The sequence below is a fragment of the Salmo trutta genome, unplaced genomic scaffold, assembly GCF_901001165.1.
Source record: "Salmo trutta unplaced genomic scaffold, fSalTru1.1, whole genome shotgun sequence".
NCBI lineage: Eukaryota > Metazoa > Chordata > Actinopteri > Salmoniformes > Salmonidae > Salmo > Salmo trutta.
This window is the reverse complement of record NW_021823083.1, coordinates 35,001-43,659: the sequence shown is the minus strand read 5'-3', so window position 1 is coordinate 43,659 and position 8,659 is coordinate 35,001. Positions and strand designations below refer to the sequence as shown.

General features: G+C 46.6%; 1 pseudogene; it reads right to left on the bottom strand.

Annotated features, from left to right (window-relative positions):
• Window positions 1-7,604: 7,604 nt before the first annotated feature.
• The window catches only part of LOC115188800 (tumor protein 63 pseudogene), a 20,855-nt pseudogene continuing 19,800 nt past the window's right edge, over window positions 7,605-8,659 (bottom strand).

Sequence of the window (8,659 nt, the reverse complement as noted above, 5' to 3'; positions counted from 1 at the left end):
AACCACTAGGCTACCTGCCACCCCTACACTCTAACCACTAGGCTACCTGCCGCCTCCACACTCTAACCACTAGGTTACCTGCCGCCTCCACACTCTAACCACTAGGCTACCTGCCGCCCCTCCACTCTAACCACTAGGCTACCTGCCGCCCCTCCACTCTAACCACTAGGCTACCTGCCACCCCTACACTCTAACCACTAGGCTACCTGCCGCCCCGGCAGATAATAGAACAAAAATTAACAACATTTTTAAGAAACTTTTTTAAGAGATTAGATTTTTTGTTGTTGTTTATAAATACTTTGCTACAAAGACACACTTAGCTAGCTACCCACCTCGTTCCTTTCTGTGAGCATGTTCACAAAGTACACCATCATGCTTTCAGGATACATGTCTTTTCAGATTCCACCATGATTCTTTAGTTGTGGACACTACATCACCACACTCCCTCTTTTGGACATACTGCCAAATTCTCTAAAACGACATTGGAGGGGGCTTATGGTAGAAAAATGAACATTCAATTCTCTGGCAACAGCTCTGGTGGACATTCCTGCAGTCAGCATGCCATTTGCACGCTCCCTCAAAACTTGAGACATCTGTTGCATTGTGTTGTGTGACAAAACTGCAGGCTAGCCCAGCTACTAGCTAGCCCAGCTACTAGCTAGCCCAGCTACTAGCTAGCCCAGCTACTAGCTAGCCCAGCTACTAGCTAGCCCAGCTACTAGCTAGCCCTACTAGCTAGCCCAGCTACTAGCTAGCCCTACTAGCTAGCCCAGCTACTAGCCTACACTCATAGAAGAAAAGGTGCTATCTAGGATGTTAAAGGGTTCTTCGGCTGTCCCCATAGGAGAACCCTTTGAAGAACCCTATTTGGTTCCAGGTAAAACTCTTTTAGAACCCTTTTGGGTTCCATGTAAAACCCTTTTAGAACCCTATTTGGTTCCAGGTAAAACCCTTTTAGAACCCTTTTGGGTTCCAGGTAAAAACCCTTTTAGAACCCTTTTTGGTTCCAGGTAAAAACCCTTTTAGAACCCTTTTGGGTTCCATGATCCCACAGAGACAAAAACACACTGTGCACTAAGTCCCAATTGTAAGATCCCACCGAGACACACAGCCAGCCCATCAAAAGGGAGCATTAGCAGCTCTATGTGCAGAGTAAAGCTGGGGTGGTGACGTCTACAGTGGCCCTGTGCCATAAGGCCATCAGGCCAGTGGCTGAGCTAGTCTAGCCATTCTGTGTAGCTTCCAGGAGCTTAAAGAGGCAGCTCTAGAGCGCTCAGACTGAGACCCGTACTATTATCACTACATTTCCATCAGACTGGCCCGGTCATTATAGATTATAGAGACAACGCTCTTTCAGTCAGCTCTTTCTGTCAGCCTCTTTCAGTCAGCTCTTTCGGTCAGATATTTCGGTATGTCTTCAACCAACCATTAGCCCACTGGTGGTAATGAATAACTGACTATTTCTACAGAGGACAGAGTCAGTGATACCACTGCAAAACAACAGCATGGAGGGTTTGTCTACTAATTGTTGAGTGCAGTGGAATGCTTTATGCTGACGTAGTGTTTGTATGATAAAAGATGTGTTTGTTGTAAACCATTGGTTACCAGTCCTGAAATCCATCCTGTTGTGTATGTAAGGTAGCCTAAGCGTTAAATATGGCTTAAACTTCCTCATGATGAGCTCAGACCAAACCATCAGCTAAACCAATATTACTCTGAGGGCTTTATTTTCATCTGGTGCTACGGCAGCGCAAATGCCAAACGCACTTCAGTTTGCAATTTCAGCATGTAAAAACTGGCGCTCTGCCGTTTTCCATCCAATGTGCCAGGTTCAGCAATCGACCTGTCTAATATCAGCTCGCTCGCACTGAAGTGGGAAGGGTGGCAATATTTGAGGTGTGTCCTTAGAAACAAGCGCAAAAGTGATTTCATGCAGCGCATATTGGAAGATTTAAGACCAACGAAAAGCAAGTCTTAGCGGTAACGATGGGATAGGTCTACATTTTATTATTTTGGTTCTGTAGTCTATTTAACGAACTAGTCTATAACGGACTAACATTGAAGTTGGAGTAGATGACAGTGCAGTACATAAAAGACCGTAAATACACAACTTGATGCAACCACATATTTAGCCAATGGAGCACGTTCTGATTGGCCAGTGAGATGTCAAAGCCTTGACAAACCTTTCCACTTGTTTATTCATCAAACTTCAGCCCTTTTCGCTCCACTTCCAGCTACTGCGCCCATAATTCCTGCTGTGAAAATAGCAAAAGTTTGTCTTAACACAACCCTTGGACATTGAGCACTGCCACCAGCGCTAAGATTTACCATTGGTTATGTTTGTTAAACTAGAGTCCTTAGTGGGTTTATGAAAACAAGGTGCCCGATCCAGAGTGTAGAACAAGGTTTAGGGGTGTGCCTCCCAATTCACACCCTCTTACTCTTCCCTTTCACACAGCCACCTGCACATCAGACAGACACTTTTGTTTCTGTGCTGTGGAAGATGAGAGAGACAGGAAGTGTGGGAATTTAGTAAATGTCACTATCCCACAGTCGTCGTAGCCAATGAGCTGGCTGAGATGGCCCCCAGAGTACTGCCAGAATCCCGCCTGTTCACTCTAAGACATTACCTACACTACCGTTGGTTGATTTTTAGGCAATGATACCTCAGGTTCTATAACACTCCTTCCTCTCCCGTCTGCCAAATCTGGAGATTGATGACTTAGCTGGACCATAATGACCAAAAATCAATTCCCGTACTACAGTTGAATAGGACCATGTAAGACTGGTTCAGCCACATAGTTTCCCATTAATATTATGATTTCACAAGAGATCCAACACTTGAAGTAAAAGAGCATATATATATATATATATATATATATATATATATATATATATATATAGAATATATAGAGAACGTAGAAAAAGATTGAATCCATTCATCAAAAAGTGAGATATGGAGCAGCTCAGATGGTGGCTAACTATTGTGACTGCTAGGTGGGGTGCTCTTTACTTTTGGTTTTACACAACGGTACATGGCATTGGAGTCAGTACAGATGGCCATGGAGTCAGTACAGATGGTCATGGAGTCAGTACAGTACAGATGGTCATGGAGTCAGTACAGATGGCCATGGAGTCAGTACAGATGGCCATGGAGTCAGTACAGATGTCCATGGAGTCAGTACAGATGGCCATGGAGTCAGTACAGATGGTCATGGAGTCAGTACAGATGGTTATGGAGTCAGTACAGATGGCCATGGAGTCAGTACAGATGGCCATGGAGTCAGTACAGATGTCCATGGAGTCAGTACAGATGGCCATGGAGTCAGTACAGATGGTCATGGAGTCAGTACAGATGGTTATGGAGTCAGTACAGATGGTCATGGAGTCAGTACAGATGGTTATGGAGTCAGTACAGATGGTTATGGAGTCAGTACAGATGGTCATGGAGTCAGTACAGATGGTTATGGAGTCAGTACAGATGGTCATGGAGTCAGTACAGATGGTCATGGAGTCAGTACAGATGGTCATGGAGTCAGTACAGATGGTCATGGAGTCAGTACAGATGTCATGGAGTCAGTACAGATGGTCATGGAGTCAGTACAGATGGCCATGGAGTCAGTATAGATGGTCATGGAGCAGAGTAGACCAGAGCAGAGCAGAGTACACCAGAGTAGACCAGAGAGAGCAGAGTAGACCAGAGCAGAGTAGAGCAGAGAAGAGCAGAGCAGACCAGAGCAGAGTAGAGCAGAGTAGAGCAGAGCAGAGCAGAGCAGACCAGAGCAGAGTAGAGCAGAGTAGAGCAGAGTAGACCAGAGCAGAGTAGAGCAGAGTAGAGCAGAGTAGACCAGAGCAGAGTAGACTAGAGCGGAGCCGCCAAGCAGAGTAGACCAGAGTAGAACAGAGTAGAACAGAGTAGAGCAGAGCAGACCAGAGTAGACCAGAGTAGAGCAGAGTAGAACAGAGTAGAGCAGACCAGAGCAGAGTAGACCAGAGTAGAGCAGAGTAGACCAGAGTAGAGTAGAGCAGAGCAGAGTAGAGTAGACCAGAGCAGAGTAGACCAGAGTAGAACAGAGTAGAGCAGACCAGACCAGAGCAGAGCAGAGTAGACCAGAGTAGACCAGAGCAGAGCAGAGTAGAGTAGACCAGAGCAGAGCAGACCAGAGTAGAGTAGAGTAGAGTAGACCAGAGTAGAGCAGAGTAGAGCAGACCAGAGTAGAGTAGACCAGAGTAGAGTAGAACAGAGTAGAGTAGACCAGAGTAGAATAGAGTAGAGCAGACCAGAGTAGAGCAGACCAGAGTAGAGCAGACCAGAGTAGAGTAGAGCAGAGTAGACCAGAGCAGAGTAGACCAGAGTAGAACAGAGTAGAGCAGACCAGAGTAGAATAGAGTAGAGCAGACCAGAGTAGAGTAGAGCAGAGTAGACCAGAGCAGAGTAGACCAGAGTAGACCAGAGCAGAGTAGACCAGAGTAGACCAGAGCAGAGTAGACCAGAGTAGACCAGAGCAGAGTAGACCAGAGTAGACCAGAGCAGAGCAGAGTAGACCAGAGCAGAGTAGAGCAGAGTAGACCAGAGCAGAGTAGACCAGAGTAGACCAGAGCAGAGTAGACCAGAGTAGACCAGAGTAGAGCAGAGTAGACCAGAGCAGAGTAGAGCAGAGTAGACCAGAGCAGAGTAGACCAGAGTAGACCAGAGCAGAGTAGACCAGAGTAGACCAGAGTAGAGCAGAGTAGACCAGAGCAGAGTAGAGCAGAGTAGACCAGAGCAGAGTAGACCAGAGTAGACCAGAGCAGAGCAGAGTAGACCAGAGCAGAGTAGAGCAGAGCAGAGTAGAGCAGAGCAGAGTAGACCAGAGTAGACCAGAGCAGAGCAGAGTAGACCAGAGCAGAGTAGACCAGAGTAGACCAGAGCAGAGCAGAGTAGACCAGAGCAGAGTAGAGCAGAGCAGAGTAGAGCTGCCAGGTAGAGTAGAGTAGAGCAGAGCTGCCAGGTAGAGTAGAGTAGAGCAGAGCTGCCAGGCAGAATAGAGTAGAGCAGAGCTGCCAAGTAGAGTAGAGTAGAGCAGAGCTGCCAGGTAGAGTAGAGTAGAGCAAAGCTGCCAGGTAGAGTAGAGTAGAGCAGAGCTGCCAGGTAGAGTAGAGCTGCCAGGCAGAGTAGAGCTGCCAGGCAGAGTAGAGCTGCCAGGTAGGGTAGAGTAGAGCAGAGCTGCCAGGTAGAGTAGAGTAGAGCAGAGCTGCCAGGTAGAGTAGAGTAGAGCAGAGCTGCCAGGCAGAGCAGAGCTGCCAGGCAGAGCAGAGCTGCCAGGCAGAATAGAGTAGAGCAGAGCTGCCAGGTAGAGTAGAGTAGAGCAGAGCTGCCAGGTAGAGTAGAGTAGAGCAGAGCTGCCAGGCAGAATAGAGTAGAGCAGAGCTGCCAGGTAGAGTAGAGTAGAGCAGAGCTGCCAGGTAGAGTAGAGTAGAGCAAAGCTGCCAGGCAGAGCAGAGCTGCCAGGTAGAGTAGAGTAGAGCAGAGCTGCCAGGCAGAGCAGAGCTGCCAGGTAGAGTAGAGCTGCCATGTAGAGTAGAGCTGCCAGGCAGAGCAGTGCTGCCAGGTAGAGTAGAGCTAGAAGAGCTGGTTCTGTCAGTCTGCTGCTGAGACATCAGTACACGGTGAGTGGTGACATCAAGCTGCACAGACAGACAGACAGACAGACAGACAGACAGACAGACAGACAGACAGACAGACAGACAGACAGACAGACAGACAGACAGACAGACAACACACCTGGGAACAAGTTACCCTTTCTTTCTCTGTGGGTAATACCACTCTTAAATCCTTTCCCGAATCAGCTGTACAACTGTCATTCTGGAGGATCCAGACGTGATAATGTACAACTGTCATTCTGGAGGATCCAGTCATGATAATGTACCCCTGTCATTCGGAGGATCCAGACATGATAATGTACCACTGTCATTCTGGAGGATCCAGTCATGATAATGTACCACTGTCATTCTGGAGGATCCAGACATGATAATGTACCACTGTCATTCTGGAGGATCCAGTCATGATAATGTACCACTGTCATTCTAGAGGATCCAGTCATGATAATGTACCACTGTCATTCTAGAGGATCCAGACATGATAATGTACCACTGTCATTCTGGAGGATCCAGACATGATAATGTACCACTGTCATTCTGGAGGATCCAGACATGATAATGTACCACTGTCATTCTGGAGGATCCAGACATGATAATGTACCACTGTCATTCTGGAGGATCCAGACATGATAATGTACCACTGTCATTCTGGAGGATCCAGTCGTGATAATGTACCACTGTCATTCTGGAGGATCCAGACGTGATAATGTACCACTGTCATTCTGGAGGATCCAGATGTGATAATGTACCACTGTCATTCTGGAGGATCCAGTCATAATAATGTACCACTGTCATTCTGGAGGATCCAAACATGATAATGTACCACTGTCATTCTGGAGGATCCAGTCATGATAATGTACCACTGTCATTCTGGAGGATCCAGACATGATAATGTACCACTGTCATTCTGGAGGATCCAGACATGATAATGTACAACTGTCATTCTGGAGGATCCAGACATGATAATGTACAACTGTCATTCTGGAGGATCCAGTCATGATAATGTACCCCTGTCATTCGGAGGATCCAGACATGATAATGTACCACTGTCATTCTGGAGGATCCAGTCATGATAATGTACCACTCTCATTCTGGAGGATCCAGACATGATAATGTACCACTGTCATTCTGGAGGATCCAGTCATGATAATGTACCACTGTCATTCTAGAGGATCCAGTCATGATAATGTACCACTGTCATTCTAGAGGATCCAGACATGATAATGTACCACTGTCATTCTGGAGGATCCAGACATGATAATGTACCACTGTCATTCTGGAGGATCCAGACATGATAATGTACCACTGTCATTCTGGAGGATCCAGACATGATAATGTACCACTGTCATTCTGGAGGATCCAGACATGATAATGTACCACTGTCATTCTGGAGGATCCAGTCGTGATAATGTACCACTGTCATTCTGGAGGATCCAGACGTGATAATGTACCACTGTCATTCTGGAGGATCCAGATGTGATAATGTACCACTGTCATTCTGGAGGATCCAGTCATAATAATGTACCACTGTCATTCTGGAGGATCCAAACATGATAATGTACCACTGTCATTCTGGAGGATCCAGTCATGATAATGTACCACTGTCATTCTGGAGGATCCAGACATGATAATGTACCACTGTCATTCTGGAGGATCCACACATGATAATATACCACTGTCATTCTGGAGGATCCAGACATGATAATGTACAACTGTCATTCTGGAGGATCCAGACATGATAATGTACCACTGTCATTCTGGAGGATCCAGTCATGATAATGTACCACTGTCATTCTGGAGGATCCAGTCATGAGCATGTGCCTTGAGTTAATATTGTTAATTTATTAAAAGATACACAATGATCTCTTCCTGTTATAACTGAACTGTCATGGCTCTGAGAAAAACACTAGGAGCTCGGGCTGGGGAAAATGTTATTCTCGTAGAGTAAAAGTCGTGGAATAAACCTAAAGGTGGAGCTCGTACCATCTGTCATGGCTGAGGTTCTGAGGAAAGCATGGAGGGTCTCATCAGGTGTCATGAGACCAGGTAGACCAACTTTCCCCCCCGCCAGACAGAGTTGTGCAACGGAGAGCTTTTGATGTATTGTGCATTACAAAACAGCCTGGAGCACTGATTGGTTTGATTAAACCTTTACACATTTTCTACAGGTTCAACCATTATCCATGTGAACATTATGTTATAACATCACCCCAGACCTCACTGGAAGATCGAGCTGGACTCATAAATTAACCTCGGAGGGCCCATGATAGAACACATCAATCAACCATATCTCAGACATCTGAGATATAAATATATAAATATATAATATAACAAATATCTCTCTTACCGTCCAGGTGGCAGACTTGGCTGTGGAGGACTGTTGGAAGGAGACGTCGAAGGTGTGTGTCCCGGCGTAGTCTGTGTTAGAGGGGATAGCCGGGGAGGGCGACATGGCGTCGAAGGTGGAGCTGGGCTGGGCGTAGGGTGAAGGAGCTGACACGCTGTTCTGGACATGGTCGTTGTTGTAGGGACTGGTGGAGGTAGAGCCGCCATTTTGAATGTTCTGATCCATGCTGTTCAGTAATCCCAGGTTGGTATACTGGGACTGGAGAGAGAGAGAGAGAGAGAGAGACAGAGACAGAGAGAGAGACAGAGACAGAGAGAGAGAGAAATACAGAGAGACAGAGACAGAGAGAGAGAGAAATACAGAGAGACAGAGACAGAGAGAGAGAGAGAGAGAGAGAGAGAGAGAGAAAGACAGAGAGAGAGAGAGAGACAGACAGACAGAGAGAGAGACAGACAGACAGAGAGAATGGGAGAGAGAGAGAGAGAGACAGATAGAGAGAGAGAGAGAAAGACAGAGACAGAGAGGGAGAGAAAGACAGAGAGACAGAGACAGACAGAGAGAGAGAGAGAGAGAGAGAGAGAGAGAGACAGAGAGAGAGAGCGAGAGAGAGAGAGAGACAGAGAGAGAGAGCGAGAGAGAGAGAGACAGACACAGAGAGAGAAAACGAGAGAG